We start from the raw sequence: 13,905 nt of genomic DNA on the forward strand, positions 1-13,905 counted from the left end.
TCTGGGTATAGCGAACTCTGGCGTGCGTGGGAACTCTGGGGAGCGCGAGAACTGTTGCGAGCGCGGGAACTCTGGGCAGCACGGGAAATCGGGAGCGCAGGAACTCTGGGGAGCGCGGGAACTCTGAGGAGCCCGAGAACTGTGGTGAGCACGGGAACTCTGGGGAGCGTGAGAACTGTTGCGAGCGCGGGAACTCTGGGCAGCACGGGAAATCAGGGGAGCGCAGGAACTCTGGGGAGCGCGGGAACTCTGAGGAGCCCGAGAACTGTGGTGAGCACGGGAACTCTGGTGAGCGCAGGAACTGTGGGGAGCGCGGGAAATCTGGGGAGCGTGGGAACTGTGGCAAGTGCGGGAACTGTGGGGAGTGCGGGAATTCTGGGGAGTGTGAACTCTGGCAAGCGCGAGAACCCTGGTGAGTGCAAACTCGGGTGAGCGCGAGATCTCTCGGGAGGGCGGGAACTCTGGCGAGTGTGAGAACTCTGGTGAGCATGGGAACTCTGGGGAGCGCGAGAACTCTTGTGAATGCGTACTCTGGGGAGTGCGAGAACTCTCCCGAGCGCGAGATCTCTGGTGAGTGCAAACTCTGGGGAGTGCGGGAACTCTGGCAAGCGCGAGATCTCTCGGGAGGGCAGGAACTCTGGCGAGCGCGATCTCTGGTAAGCGCGAGAACTTTGGCGAGCGCGGTTAATTTGGTGAGCGTGGGAACTCTGGTGAGCGTGGGAACTCTGGGGAGCGTGGGAACTGTGGCGAGCACGAGAACCCTGGTGAGTGCGTACTCTGGAAAGTGTGAGAACTCAGGTGAGCAGAAACTCTGGCGAGTGTGAGAACTCTGTCGAGTGCGAGAACTGTGGCGAGTGTGAGAACTCTGGCGAATGCGTACTCGGGGCAGTGCGAGAACTCTGGGGAGCGCGAGAAATCTGATGAGTGCAAACTCTGGGGAGTGCGAGAACTCTGGGGAGCGCGAGAAATCTGATGAGCACAAACTCTGGGAAGTGCGAGAACTCTGGGGAGTGCGAACTTGGGTGAGCGCAAGAACTCTGGGGAGCGCGGGAACTCTGACGAGCGTGAGAACCCTGGTGAGTGCGAACTCTGGGGAGCACGGGAACTCTGGCAAGCGCGAGAACCCTGGTGAGTGCGAACTCTGGGGAGCACGGGAACTCTGACGAGCGTGAGAACCCTGGTGAGTGCGAACTCTGGGGAGCACGGGAACTCTGGCAAGCGCGAGAACCCTGGTGAGTGCGAACTCTGGGGAGCGTGAGAACTGGTTAGCACGAACTCTGGTGAGCGCAGGAACTGTCGAGCATGGGAAATCTGGGGAGCGCGGGAACTGTCGAGCGTGGGAAATCTGGGGAGCGCGGGAACTCTGGTGAGCGCAAGAACTCTGACAAGCGCGCGAACTCTGGGGATAGCGAACTCTGGCGAGCGTGAGAACTCTGGGCAGTGCGTACTCTGGGGAGCGCGAGAACTCTGGCAAGCGCGGGAACTGCGGTGAGCGCAAGAATTCTGGGGAGCGCGAACTCTGGGGAGCGCGAGAACTCTGGGGAGTACGGGAACTCTGGGGAGTGTGAACTCTGGGGAGTACGGGAACACTGGCAAGCGCGAACTTTGGGGAGCGCGGGACCTTTAGGGAGCGTGGGAACTCTGGGGAGCACGAGAAAACTGGTGAGTGCGAACTCTGGGGAGTACAGGATCTCTGGGGAGCGCAGGAACTGTGGGGAGCGCGGGAACTGTGGCGAGCACGGGAACTCTGGGGAGCGCGGGAACTGTGGTGAGCACGGGAACTGTGGCGGGAACGGGAACTGTGGCGGGCACGGGAACTCTGGGGAGGGCGGGAACTCTGGGGAGCGCGCGAACTCTGGGGAGCGCGAGAACTCTGGGGAGCGCGGGAACTCTGGTGAGTGCAAACTCTGGCGAGCGTGAGAACTCAGGTGAGCGCGAACTCTGGCGAGCGCGGGAATTCTGGTTAGCACGAACTCTGGTGAGTGCGAACTCTGGCGAGTGCGAACTCTGGCGAGCGTGAGATCTCTCGGGAGGGTGGGAACTCTGGGGAGCACGAGAACTCTGGCGAGTGCGAACTCTGGTGAGCGCAAGAACTCTCGGGAGGGCAGGAACTCTGGCGAGCGCGATCTCTGGGGAGCACGAGAACTCTGGGGAGCGCGGGAACTGTGGCGAGCGCGGGAACTCTGGTGAGTGCGGGAACTCTGGTGAGTGCAAACTCTGACGAGTGCGAGAACTCTGGTTAGCGCAAACTCTGGTTAGCGCACACTCTGGTGAGCGCAGGAACTGTGTCGAGCGTGGGAAATCAGGGGAGCGCGGGAACTCTGGGGAGCGCGGGAACTGTGGCGAGCACAGGAACTCTGGGGAGCGCGGGAACTGTGGTGAGCACGGGAACTCTGGGAGTGCGGGAATTCTGGCAAGCGCGAACACTGGCGAGCGCGGGAGCTCTGGCGAGCGTGAACTCTTGCGAGCACGCGAACTCTGGCGAGTGCAAACTCTGGCAAGTGCGAGAACTCTGGGTATAGCGAACTCTGGCGTGCGTGGGAACTCTGGGGAGCGCGAGAACTGTTGCGAGCGCGGGAACTCTGGGCAGCACGGGAAATCGGGAGCGCAGGAACTCTGGGGAGCGCGGGAACTCTGAGGAGCCCGAGAACTGTGGTGAGCACGGGAACTCTGGGGAGCGTGAGAACTGTTGCGAGCGCGGGAACTCTGGGCAGCACGGGAAATCAGGGGAGCGCAGGAACTCTGGGGAGCGCGGGAACTCTGAGGAGGCCGAGAACTGTGGTGAGCACGGGAACTCTGGTGAGCGCAGGAACTGTGGGGAGCGCGGGAACTGTGGCGGGAACGGGAACTGTGGCGGGAACGGGAACTGTGGCGGGCACGGGAACTCTGGGGAGGGCGGGAACTCTGGGGAGCGCGGGAACTGTGGCGGGAACGGGAACTGTGGCGGGAACAGGAACTGTGGCGGGCACGGGAACTCTGGGCAGCGCAGGAACTCTGGGCAGCGTGGGAACTGTGTTGAGAATGGGAACTCTGGGAGTGCGGGAACTCTGGGGAGCGTGAGAAATCTGATGAGCGCCATAACTCTGGGGACTCCAAGAACTTTGGGGAGTGCAGGAACTCTGGGAAGTGCGAGAACTCTGGGGAGTGCGGGAACTGTAGCGAGTGCAGGAACTCTGGGGAGTGCGAGAACTCTGGGGAGTGCGAACTCGGGTGAGCGCAAGAACTCTGGGGAGCGCGGGAGCTCTGGGGAGCGCGGGAAGTCTGGGGAGCGCGGGAACTGTGGCGAGAACGGGAACTCTGGGAGCGCGGGAACTCTGGGGAGCGTGAGAAATCTGATGAGCGCAAACTCTGGGGAGCGCCATAACTCTGGGGACTCCAAGAACTTTGGGGAGTGCGGGAACTCTGGGGAGTGGGGGAAGTCTGGTGAGTGCGAACTCGGGTGAGCGCAAGAACTCAGGGGAGCGTGGGAGCTCTGGGAAGTGCGAACTCTGGCGGGCACAAACTCCGGCGAGCGTGAGAAGTCTGGTGAGTGCGGGAAGTCTGGTGAGCGCGGGAAGTCTGGTGAGCGCGGGAACTCTGGCGAGCGCAAACTCTGGTGAGTGCGAAGTCTGGGGAGCGTGAGAACTCTGGTGAGTGCGTACTCAGGGGAGTGCGAGAACTCTGGGGAGCGCGGGAACTCCGGCGAGCGCGAACTCTGGGGAGCGCGGGAACTCTGGCCAGCGCGAGAACTCTGGTGAGCGCAAGAACTCTGGTGAGTGCAAACTCTGACGAGCGCGAGAACTCTGGTGAGTGCAAACTCTGACGAGCGCGAGAACTCTGGTTAGCGCAAACTCTGGTTAGCGCAAACTCTGGTGAGCGCAGGAACTGTGTCGAGCGTGGGAAATCAGGGGAGCGCGGGAACTCTGGCAAGCGCGAGATCTCTGGTGAGTGCGAACTCTGGGGAGCGTGAGAACTGGTTAGCACGAACTCTGGTGAGCGCAGGAACTGTCGAGCGTGGGAAATCTGGGGAGCGCGGGAACTCTGGTGAGCGCAAGAACTCTGACAAGCGCGCGAACTCTGGGGATAGCGAACTCTGGCGAGCGTGAGAACTCTGGGGAGTACGGGAACTCTGGGGAGTGTGAACTCTGGGGAGTACGGGAACACTGGCAAGCGCGAACTTTGGGGAGCGCGGGACCTTTAGGGAGCGTGGGAACTCCGGGGAGCACGAGAAAACTGGTGAGTGCGAACTCTGTGGAGTACAGGATCTCTGGGGAGCGCGGGAACTGTGGGGAGCGCGGGAACTGTGGCGAGCGCGGGAACTCTGGGGAGCGCGGGAACTGTGGCGGGAATGGGAACTGTGGCGGGAACGGGAACTCTGGCAGGCACGGGAACTCTGGGGAGCGCGAGAACTCTGGGGAGCGCGGGAACTCTGGGGATAGCAAACTCCGGCGAGCGCGAGAACCCTGGTGAGTGCGTACTCTGGAAAGTGTGAGAACTCAGGTGAGCAGAAACTCTGGCGAGTGCGAGAACTCTGTCAAGTGCGAGAACTGTGGCGAGTGTGAGAACTCTGGCGAATGCGTACTCGGGGCAGTGCGAGAACTCTGGGGAGTGCGAGAAATCTGATGAGTGCAAACTCTGGGGAGTGCGAGAACTCTGGGGAGCGCGAGAAATCTGATGAGCACAAACTCTGGGAAGTGCGAGAACTCTGGGGAGTGCGGGAACTGTAGCGAGTGCAGGAACTCTGGGGAGTGCGAGAACTCTGGGGAGTGCGAACTCAGGTGAGCGCAAGAACTCTGGGGAGCGTGGGAGCTCTGGGGAGCGCGGGAACTGTGGCGAGAACGGGAACTCTGGGGAGCGTGAGAAATCTGATGAGCACAAACTCTGGGGAGCGCCATAACTCTGGGGACTCCAAGAACTTTGGGGAGTGCGGGAACTCTGGGGAGTGGGGGAAGTCTGGTGAGTGCGAACTCGGGTGAGCGCAAGAACTTTGGGGAGCGCGGGAGCTCTGGGGAGTGCAAACTCTGGCGAGCACAAACTCTGGCGAGCGTGAGAAGTCTGGTGAGTGCGGGAAGTCTGGTGAGCGCGGGAACTCTGGCGAGCGCGGGAACTGCGGTGAGCGCAAGAATTCTGGCGAGCGCGAACTCTGGGGAGCGCGAGAACTCTGGGGAGTACGGGAACTCTGGGGAGTGTGAACTCTGGGGAGTACGGGAACACTGGCAAGCGCGAACTTTGGGGAGCGCGGGACCTTTAGGGAGCGTGGGAACTCTGGGGAGCACGAGAAAACTGGTGAGTGCGAACTCTGGGGAGTACAGGATCTCTGGGGAGCGCGGGAACTGTGGTGAGCACGGGAACTGTGGTGAGCGCGGGAACTGTGGCGGGAACGGGAACTGTGGCGGGAACGGGAACTGTGGCGGGCACGGGAACTCTGGGGAGGGCGGGAACTCTGGGGAGCGCGCGAACTCTGGGGAGCGCGAGAACTCTGGGGAGCGCGGGAACTCTGGGGATAGCAAACTCCGGCGAGCGCGAGAACCCTGGTGAGTGCGTACTCTGGAAAGTGTGAGAACTCAGGTGAGCAGAAACTCTGGCGAGTGCGAGAACTCTGTCGAGTGCGAGAACTGTGGCGAGTGTGAGAACTCTGGCGAATGCGTACTCGGGGCAGTGCGAGAACTCTGGGGAGCGTGAGAAATCTGATGAGTGCAAACTCTGGGGAGTGCGAGAACTCTGGGGAGCACGAGAAATCTGATGAGCACAAACTCTGGGAAGTGCGAGAACTCTGGGGAGTGCGAGAACTGTGGCGAGCGCGGGAACTGTGGCGAGCGCGGGAACTCTGGGGAGCGCAGGAACTGTGGCGAGAACGGGAACTCTGGGAGCGCGGGAACTCTGGGGAGCGTGAGAAATCTGATGAGCGCAAACTCTGGGGAGCGCCATAACTCTGGGGACTCCAAGAACTTTGGGGAGTGCGGGAACTCTGGGGAGTGGGGGAAGTCTGGTGAGTGCGAACTCAGGTGAGCGCAAGAACTCAGGGGAGCGTGGGAGCTCTGGGGAGTGCAAACTCTGGCGAGCACAAACTCTGGCGAGCGTGAGAAGTCTGGTGAGTGCGGGAAGTCTGGTGAGCGCGGGAACTCTGGCGAGCGCAAACTCTGGTGAGTGCGAAGTCTGGGGAGCGTGAGAACTCTGGTGAGTGCGTACTCGGGGGAGTGCAAGAACTCTGGTGAGAGCGGGGACTCTCGGGAGCGCGAACTCTGGGGAGGGTGGGAACTCTGGGGAGCGCGAGATCTCTCGGGAGGGCAGGAACTCTGGCGAGCGCGATCTCTGGTAAGCGCGAGAACTTTGGCGAGCGCGGTTAATCTGGTGAGCGTGGGAACTCTGGTGAGCGTGGGAACTCTGGGGAGCGTGGGAACTGTGGCGAGCACGGGAACTCTGGGCAGCGCAGGAACTCTGGGCAGCGTGGGAACTGTGTTGAGAATGGGAACTCTGGGAGTGCGGGAACTCTGGGGAGCGTGAGAAATCTGATGAGCGCCATAACTCTGGGGACTCCAAGAACTTTGGGGAGTGCAGGAACTCTGGGAAGTGCGAGAACTCTGGGGAGTGCGGGAACTGTAGCGAGTGCAGGAACTCTGGGGAGTGCGAGAACTCTGGGGAGTGCGAACTCGGGTGAGCGCAAGAACTCTGGGGAGCGCGGGAGCTCTGGGGAGCGCGGGAAGTCTGGGGAGCGCGGGAACTGTGGCGAGAACGGGAACTCTGGGAGCGCGGGAACTCTGGGGAGCGTGAGAAATCTGATGAGCGCAAACTCTGGGGAGCGCCATAACTCTGGGGACTCCAAGAACTTTGGGGAGTGCGGGAACTCTGGGGAGTGGGGGAAGTCTGGTGAGTGCGAACTCGGGTGAGCGCAAGAAGTCTGGGGAGCGTGGGAGCTCTGGGGAGTGCGAACTCTGGCGAGCACAAACTCCGGCGAGCGTGAGAAGTCTGGTGAGCGCGGGAACTCTGGCGAGCGCAAACTCTGGTGAGTGCGAAGTCTGGGGAGCGTGAGAACTCTGGTGAGTGCGTACTCGGGGGAGTGCGAGAACTCTGGGGAGCGCGGGAACTCCGGCAAGCGCGAACTCTGGGGAGGGTGGGAACTCTGGCCAGCACGAGAACTCTGGTGAGCGCAAGAACTCTGGTGAGTGCAAACTCTGACGAGCGCGAGAACTCTGGTTAGCGCAAACTCTGGTTAGCGCAAACTCTGGTGAGCGCAGGAACTGTGTCGAGCGTGGGAAATCAGGGGAGCGCGGGAACTCTGGGGAGCGCGGGAACTGTGGCGAGCACAGGAACTCTGGGGAGCGCGGGAACTGTGGTGAGCACGGGAACTCTGGGAGCGCGGGAATTCTGGCAAGCGCGAACACTGGCGAGCGCGGGAGCTCTGGCGAGCGTGAACTCTTGCGAGCACGCGAACTCTGGCGAGTGCAAACTCTGGCAAGTGCGAGAACTCTGGGTATAGCGAACTCTGGCGTGCGTGGGAACTCTGGGGAGCGCGAGAACTGTTGCGAGCGCGGGAACTCTGGGCAGCACGGGAAATCGGGAGCGCAGGAACTCTGGGGAGCGCGGGAACTCTGAGGAGCCCGAGAACTGTGGTGAGCACGGGAACTCGGGGGAGCGTGAGAACTGTTGCGAGCGCGGGAACTCTGGGCAGCACGGGAAATCAGGGGAGCGCAGGAACTCTGGGGAGCGCGGGAACTCTGAGGAGGCCGAGAACTGTGGTGAGCACGGGAACTCTGGTGAGCGCAGGAACTGTGGGGAGCGCGGGAACTGTGGCGGGAACGGGAACTGTGGCGGGAACGGGAACTGTGGCGGGCACGGGAACTCTGGGGAGGGCGGGAACTCTGGGGAGCGCGGGAACTGTGGCGAGCGCGGGAACTGTGGCGGGAACGGGAACTGTGGCGGGAACAGGAACTGTGGCGGGAACGGGAACTGTGGCGGGCACGGGAACTCTGGGCAGCGCAGGAACTCTGGGCAGCGTGGGAACTGTGTTGAGAATGGGAACTCTGGGAGTGCGGGAACTCTGGGGAGCGTGAGAAATCTGATGAGCGCCATAACTCTGGGGACTCCAAGAACTTTGGGGAGTGCAGGAACTCTGGGAAGTGCGAGAACTCTGGGGAGTGCGGGAACTGTAGCGAGTGCAGGAACTCTGGGGAGTGCGAGAACTCTGGGGAGTGCGAACTCGGGTGAGCGCAAGAACTCTGGGGAGCGCGGGAGCTCTGGGGAGCGCGGGAAGTCTGGGGAGCGCGGGAACTGTGGCGAGAACGGGAACTCTGGGAGCGCGGGAACTCTGGGGAGCGTGAGAAATCTGATGAGCGCAAACTCTGGGGAGCGCCATAACTCTGGGGACTCCAAGAACTTTGGGGAGTGCGGGAACTCTGGGGAGTGGGGGAAGTCTGGTGAGTGCAAACTCGGGTGAGCGCAAGAACTCAGGGGAGCGTGGGAGCTCTGGGAAGTGCGAACTCTGGCGAGCACAAACTCCGGCGAGCGTGAGAAGTCTGGTGAGTGCGGGAAGTCTGGTGAGCGCGGGAAGTCTGGTGAGCGCGGGAACTCTGGCGAGCGCAAACTCTGGTGAGTGCGAAGTCTGGGGAGCGTGAGAACTCTGGTGAGTGCGTACTCAGGGGAGTGCGAGAACTCTGGGGAGCGCGGGAACTCCGGCGAGCGCGAACTCTGGGGAGCGCGGGAACTCTGGCCAGCGCGAGAACTCTGGTGAGCGCAAGAACTCTGGTGAGTGCAAACTCTGACGAGCACGAGAACTCTGGTTAGCGCAAACTCTGGTTAGCGCAAACTCTGGTGAGCGCAGGAACTGTGTCGAGTGTGGGAAATCAGGGGAGCGCGGGAACTCTGGGGAGCGTGAGAACCCTGGTGAGTGCGAACTCTGGGGAGCGTGAGAACTGGTTAGCACGAACTCTGGTGAGCGCAGGAACTGTCGAGCGTGGGAAATCTGGGGAGCGCGGGAACTCTGGTGAGCGCAAGAACTCTGACAAGCGCGCAAACTCTGGGGATAGCGAACTCTGGCGAGCGTGAGAACTCTGGGCAGTGCGTACTCTGGGGAGCGCGAGAACTCTGGCAAGCGCGGGAACTGCGGTGAGCGCAAGAATTCTGGCGAGCGCGAACTCTGGGGAGCGCGGGAACTCTGGGGAGTGTGAACTCTGGGGAGTACGGGAACACTGGCAAGCGCGAACTTTGGGGAGCGCGGGACCTTTAGGGAGCTTGGGAACTCCGGGGAGCACGAGAAAACTGGTGAGTGCGAACTCTGGGGAGTACAGGATCTCTGGGGAGCGCGGGAACTGTGGTGAGCGCGGGAACTGTGGCGAGCGCGGGAACTCTGGGGAGCGCGGGAACTGTGGCGGGAATGGGAACTGTGGCGGGAACGGGAACTGTGGCAGGCACGGGAACTCTGGGGAGGGCGGGAACTCTGGGGAGCGCGAACTCTGGGGAGCGCGAGAACTCTGGGGAGCGCGGGAACTCTGGGGATAGCAAACTCCGGCGAGCGCGAGAACCCTGGTGAGTGCGTACTCTGGAAAGTGTGAACACTCAGGTGAGCAGAAACTCTGGCGAGTGCGAGAACTCTGTCGAGTGCGAGAACTGTGGCGAGTGTGAGAACTCTGGCGAATGCGTACTCGGGCCAGTGCGAGAACTCTGGGGAGCGTGAGAAATCTGATGAGTGCAAACTCTGGGGAGTGCGAGAACTCTGGGGAGCGCGAGAAATCTGATGAGCACAAACTCTGGGAAGTGCGAGAACTCTGGGGAGTGCAGGAACTGTAGCGAGTGCAGGAACTCTGGGGAGTGCGAGAACTCTGGGGAGTGCGAACTCAGGTGAGCGCAAGAACTCTGGGGAGCGTGGGAGCTCTGGGGAGCGCGGGAACTGTGGCGAGAACGGGAACTCTGGGAGCGTGAGAAATCTGATGAGCACAAACTCTGGGGAGCGCCATAACTCTGGGGACTCCAAGAACTTTGGGGAGTGCGGGAACTCTGGGGAGTGGGGGAAGTCTGGTGAGTGCGATCTCGGGTGAGCGCAAGAACTCTGGGGAGCGCGGGAGCTCTGGGAAATGCGAACTCTGGCGAGCACAAACTCCGGCGAGCGTGAGAAGTCTGGTGAGTGCGGGAAGTCTGGTGAGCGCGGGAACTCTGGCGAGCGCAAACTCTGGTGAGTGCGAAGTCTGGGGAGCGTGAGAACTCTGGTGAGTGCGTACTCGGGGGAGTGCGAGAACTCTGGGGAGCGCGGGAACTCCGGCGAGCGCGAACTCTGGGGAGCGCGGGAACTCTGGCCAGCGCGAGAACTCTGGTGAGCGCAAGAACTCTGGTGAGTGCAAACTCTGACGAGCGCGAGAACTCTGGTTAGCGCAAACTCTGGTGAGCGCAGGAACTGTGTCGAGCGTGGGAAATCAGGGGAGCGCGGGAACTCTGGGGAGCGCGAGAACTCTTATGAATGCGTACTCTGGGGAGTGCGAGAACTCTCCCAAGCGCGAGATCTCTGGTGAGTGCAAACTCTGGGGAGCGCGGGAACTCTGGCAAGCGCGAGATCTCTGGTGAGTGCGAACTCTGGGGAGCACGGGAACTCTGGCAAGCGCGAGAACCCTGGTGAGTGCGAACTCTGGGGAGCGTGAGAACTGGTTAGCACGAACTCTGGTGAGCGCAGGAACTGTCGAGCGTGGGAAATCTGGGGAGCGCGGGAACTCTGGTGAGCGCAAGAACTCTGACAAGCGCGCGAACTCTGGGGATAGCGAACTCTGGCGAGCGTGAGAACTCTGGGCAGTGCGTACTCTGGGGAGCGCGAGAACTCTGGCAAGCGCGGGAACTGCGGTGAGCGCAAGAATTCTGGCGAGCGCGAACTCTGGGGAGCGCGAGAACTCTGGGGAGTACGGGAACTCTGGGGAGTGTGAACTCTGGGGAGTACGGGAACACTGGCAAGCGCGAACTTTGGGGAGCGCGGGACCTTTAGGGAGCGTGGGAACTCTGGGGAGCACGAGAAAACTGGTGAGTGCGAACTCTGGGGAGTACAGGATCTCTGGGGAGCGCGGGAACTGTGGCGGGAACGGGAACTGTGGCGGGAACGGGAACTGTGGCGGGAACGGGAACTGTGGCGGGCACGGGAACTCTGGGGAGGGCGGGAACTCTGGGGAGGGCGGGAACTCTGGGGAGCGCGAGAACTCTGGGGAGCGCGGGAACTCTGGGGATAGCAAACTCCGGCGAGCGCGAGAACCCTGGTGAGTGCGTACTCTGGAAAGTGTGAGAACTCAGGTGAGCAGAAACTCTGGCGAGTGCGAGAACTCTGTCGAGTGCGAGAACTGTGGCGAGTGTGAGAACTCTGGCGAATGCGTACTCGGGGCAGTGCGAGAACTCTGGGGAGCGTGAGAAATCTGATGAGTGCAAACTCTGGGGAGTGCGAGAACTCTGGGGAGCGCGAGAAATCTGATGAGCACAAACTCTGGGAAGTGCGAGAACTCTGGGGAGTGCGAGAACTGTGGCGAGCGCGGGAACTGTGGCCAGCGCGGGAACTCTGGGGAGCGCGGGAACTGTGGCGAGAACGGGAACTCTGGGAGCGCGGGAACTCTGGGGAGCGTGAGAAATCTGATGAGCGCAAACTCTGGGGAGCGCCATAACTCTGGGGACTCCAAGAACTTTGGGGAGTGCGGGAACTCTGGGGAGTGGGGGAAGTCTGGTGAGTGCGAACTCAGGTGAGCGCAAGAACTCTGGGGAGCGTGGGAGCTCTGGGGAGTGCAAACTCTGGCGAGCACAAACTCTGGCGAGCATGAGAAGTCTGGTGAGTGCGGGAAGTCTGGTGAGCGCGGGAACTCTGGCGAGCGCAAACTCTGGTGAGTGCGAAGTCTGGGGAGCGTGAGAACTCTGGTGAGTGCGTACTCGGGGGAGTGCAAGAACTCTGGTGAGAGCGGGAACTCTCGGGAGCGCGAACTCTGGGGAGGGTGGGAACTCTGGGGAGCGCGAGATCTCTCGGGAGGGCAGGAACTCTGGCGAGCGCGATCTCTGGTAAGCGCGAGAACTTTGGCGAGCGCGGTTAATCTGGTGAGCGTGGGAACTCTGGTGAGCGTGGGAACTCTGGGGAGCGTGGGAACTGTGGCGAGCACGGGAACTCTGGGCAGCGCAGGAACTCTGGGCAGCGTGGGAACTGTGTTGAGAATGGGAACTCTGGGAGTGCGGGAACTCTGGGGAGCGTGAGAAATCTGATGAGCGCCATAACTCTGGGGACTCCAAGAACTTTGGGGAGTGCAGGAACTCTGGGAAGTGCGAGAACTCTGGGGAGTGCGGGAACTGTAGCGAGTGCAGGAACTCTGGGGAGTGCGAGAACTCTGGGGAGTGCGAACTCGGGTGAGCGCAAGAACTCTGGGGAGCGCGGGAGCTCTGGGGAGCGCGGGAAGTCTGGGGAGCGCGGGAACTGTGGCGAGAACGGGAACTCTGGGAGCACGGGAAATCTGGGGAGCGTGAGAAATCTGATGAGCGCAAACTCTGGGGAGCGCCATAACTCTGGGGACTCCAAGAACTTTGGGGAGTGCGGGAACTCTGGGGAGTGGGGGAAGTCTGGTGAGTGCGAACTCGGGTGAGCGCAAGAAGTCTGGGGAGCGTGGGAGCTCTGGGGAGTGCGAACTCTGGCGAGCACAAACTCCGGCGAGCGTGAGAAGTCTGGTGAGTGCGGGAACTCTGGCGAGCGCAAACTCTGGTGAGTGCGAAGTCTGGGGAGCGTGAGAACTCTGGTGAGTGCGTACTCGGGGGAGTGCGAGAACTCTGGGGAGCGCGAGAACTCCGGCAAGCGCGAACTCTGGGGAGGGTGGGAACTCTGGCCAGCGCGAGAACTCTGGTGAGCGCAAGAACTCTGGTGAGTGCAAACTCTGACGAGTGCGAGAACTCTGGTTAGCGCAAACTCTGGTTAGCGCAAACTCTGGTGAGCGCAGGAACTGTGTCGAGCGTGGGAAATCAGGGGAGCGCGGGAACTCTGGGGAGCGCGGGAATTGTGGCGAGCGCGGGAACTCTGGGGAGTGTGGGAATTCTGGGGAGTGTGAACTCTGGCAAGCGCGAGAACCCTGGTGAGCGCGAGATCTCTCGGGAGGGCGGGGAACTCTGGCGAGTGTGAGAACTCTGGTGAGCATGGGAACTCTGGGGAGCACGAGAACTCTTGTGAATGCGTACTCTGGGGAGTGCGAGAACTCTCCCAAGCGCGAGATCTCTGGCGAGTGCAAACTCTGGGGAGCGCGGGAACTCTGGCAAGCGTGAGATCTCTGGTGAGTGCGAACTCTGGGGAGCGTGAGAACTGGTTAGCACGAACTCTGGGGAGCGCGGGAACTGTCGAGCGTGGGAAATCTGGGGAGCGCGGGAACTCTGGTGAGCGCAAGAACTCTGACAAGCGCGCGAACTCTGGGGATAGCGAACTCTGGCGAGCGTGAGAACTCTGGGCAGTGCGTACTCTGGGGAGCGCGAGAACTCTGGCAAGCGCGGGAACTGCGGTGAGCGCAAGAATTCTGGCGAGCGCGAACTCTGGGGAGCGCGAGAACTCTGGGGAGCGCGGGAACTCTGGGGATAGCAAACTCCGGCGAGCGCGAGAACCCTGGTGAGTGCGTACTCTGGAAAGTGTGAACACTCAGGTGAGCAGAAACTCCGGCGAGTGCGAGAACTGTGGCGAATGCGTACTCGGGGCAGTGCGAGAACTCTGGGGAGCGTGAGAAATCTGATGAGTGCAAACTCTGGGGAGTGCGAGAACTCTGGGGAGCGCGAGAAATCTGATGAGTGCAAACTCTGGGGAGTGCGAGAACTCTGGGGAGTGCGAGAACTGTGGCGAGCGCGGGAACTGAGGCGAGCGCGGGAACTGTGGCGAGTGCGGGAACTGTGGCGAGCACGGGAACTGAGGCGAGCGCGGGAACTGTGGCGAGTGCGGGAAGTCTGGGGAGCGCGGGAACT

This window comes from Apteryx mantelli, unplaced genomic scaffold (assembly GCF_036417845.1).
Source record: "Apteryx mantelli isolate bAptMan1 unplaced genomic scaffold, bAptMan1.hap1 HAP1_SCAFFOLD_77, whole genome shotgun sequence".
Lineage (NCBI taxonomy): Eukaryota > Metazoa > Chordata > Aves > Apterygiformes > Apterygidae > Apteryx > Apteryx mantelli.